Source organism: Periplaneta americana, chromosome 1 (assembly GCF_040183065.1).
Source record: "Periplaneta americana isolate PAMFEO1 chromosome 1, P.americana_PAMFEO1_priV1, whole genome shotgun sequence".
Taxonomy (NCBI): Eukaryota; Metazoa; Arthropoda; class Insecta; order Blattodea; family Blattidae; genus Periplaneta; species Periplaneta americana.
In genome coordinates, this window is record NC_091117.1 from 36907466 (window position 1) to 36910000 (window position 2535).

Below are 2535 nucleotides of genomic sequence, written 5' to 3' on the forward strand. Positions count from 1 at the left end.
GACACAGTGTTCCTAGTATCCTCTAGTGTCTAGTGATTGCACGTGTAAGGCGTCCTCTAGCAGCGCAATATTCGGCCTGGACATGATAAAGCGCTTCAGAAACTGGAGTACGTAACCACACAACTCCGCTCTCAATACGAAGCTCCGTGCTATGTCAAAGCATTTGCAAGCCCAATGTTTTCTTATGCTACAATTCAACTAGCTTCAACAACATTCAACTAAAGGCTATTCCTTATCCCAGCAACCACATGTGGTCACCATTTAGCCAACTTTGTACTCTCTGTGTCGCAGCTAGACAAACATTTTGACAGCATTTAAATTCACAAGAAACCCGCTGGATTTACTACAAAAGATAAAATAATGAAAATTTGTCTGAAAAAGTTTACTGATAACCCTACTAAACTTCTTTATTCGGATTTTAACGTTTTCAAATTGGAGCAGATATATAAATATACCTTATTAACTTTCTTTCATAAGAAAAAAAAATGCCAACCATGAAGAAACATATTATTTCATTTTACAGAATCCAAAAGTTCAACGGCTGCTGGTATGAAACATGTCTTCAAGTATGGCTTAAAACTATACAACAAATTAATTTCTTAGTACCCTGTTTTAGTTAACGTAAGTACGATTAAATTTAAACTGAAAATTAAATAAATTGAAGAGTCCACTGCAAGAATGATGGATGCCATTTGGAATACATTTTGCAGGAGAAGCAATTGAACGTTTGAAATGCTTAGCGCTCAAAGTTTAACTGCGATTTTCCGATCATTACTGGACAATGACTATCAGTGTTTTTTTAGGAGGTTATTTTACGACGCTTTATCAACATCTTAAGTTATTTAGCGTCTGAATGAGATGAAGGTGATAATGCCGGTGAAATGAGTCCGGGGTCCAGCACCGAAAGTTACCCAGCATTTGCTCATATTGGGTTGAGGGAAAACCTTGGAAAAAACCTCAACCAGGTAACTTGCCCCGACCGGGAATCGAACCCGGGCCACCTGGTTTCGCGGCCAGACGCGCTGACCGTTACTCCACAGGTGTGGACTCTATCAGTGTTAATGCCATATAACTCTCTATGTACATTCTATATGTCTTAAGCTATAGATTGACAGTCTTGGTTCATTTTCGACAAGAAAGTGACATCCATCATTCTTGCAGTGGACTCTTCAGTTATTAAGGTAACTTAACATGAGATTAGATAATTAATTTATAAATACTAGTCTTATATGTGAATATTTGTTATAAAGTTTTTCAATTGCTTTCCTATAACAACACACAATCACTGAATAAGAATGATGTCACTAAGAATTGAGGCGCTGGATGCAATAACAGCTTAAGTTGAAAACTTATGTTGTGAGAAAAACAATGTCAGAGTTTTAGAACAATGTATAAATTTTAATAGTACATATAGGCCTATTCGTATAATTTGTTTTGTGTAATATTTTAGACTGTATAAGTGATTTAAATCCAATATCTATTATAATTTAAACACAATCCATTTTTAAATATCTGTAAATGAAGTTTGAAAAACTTCAATTGTTATTGCATAGAAACTGATACTTATTAAATTAGAGTACCTAGACATTAAAACCAGTTGAAAAGTGTTAGTTATTTCACCAACATACACCAAATTTATTGAATGAATAATAATAAATACTAGTAGATCTGCATTAAGACTCCAGCTTAGCAAAATTGTATACAATACGAATTTTTAGCAGATAAGTCCTTACATTTTTTTGGACAAAATTAATAACTTCTATCCTATTCAAGAGATTTCATGAAAATTTATACAGAATTCCAGGGTAACGAATTTGATTACAGGACAGACTCTGGTTACATTTGTGTAAGGGAAACTACTCTTTTATAAGGGATGAATTTACATAAAATTAATACCTTCTTTTCTATCCAACATATTATGCAGAACCTTGTTTGTTTTGTCAACTGTCCGAAGAGAAGTCCGAACCTCAAGGTAGCAAATTTTATTTGTGTACAAACTTTGATTGTGTTTGTGTAAAGGGAACTACCCCTTTATAGAGGGTGAATTTAAGCAAAATTAATAACATTTCTCCTATCTAATATATTTTCATGAAACTTTATGCAGAACTTAAAGATAGAGTATTTAATTTGAGTACAAACTCTAATTAAGTTTATGTTAAGATTGTTATCCCTTTATAGGGAATGATATTAGACAAAATTAATAACTTCTTTCATATCAAACTTATTTTCATGAAACGTTATGAAAAATTTAGAGGTATCATATTCGATTTGTGTACAGTATGTTTATATAAAAAAAACTACTTCTTTGTATGAGTGCAATTATACAAAATTAGTAACTATACACATCTGGCTTTCAGGTAGTAACTCCCTGTAAAGCAGGTTTGAATAATTTCAAGGAAAAATTGTTCCGGGGCCGGGTATCGATCCCGGGACCCTTCGCTTAGTGCGCGAACGCTCTACCGACTGAGCTACCCCAGGAACTATACACGACACCGTTACAATTTTTCCTTTAATATCCACACAACTCACATGAGC

At 34.0% G+C, this 2535-nt stretch overlaps 1 non-coding gene across 1 annotated transcript; it reads right to left on the reverse strand.

Moving 5' to 3' along the window:
* Positions 1-2405: 2405 nt before the first annotated feature.
* TRNAS-ACU (transfer RNA serine (anticodon ACU)) lies at positions 2406-2479 on the reverse strand. The gene has a single exon. It is a non-coding gene; the product is annotated as a tRNA-Ser (tRNA).
* Between the last annotated feature and the right edge of the window lie 56 nt (positions 2480-2535).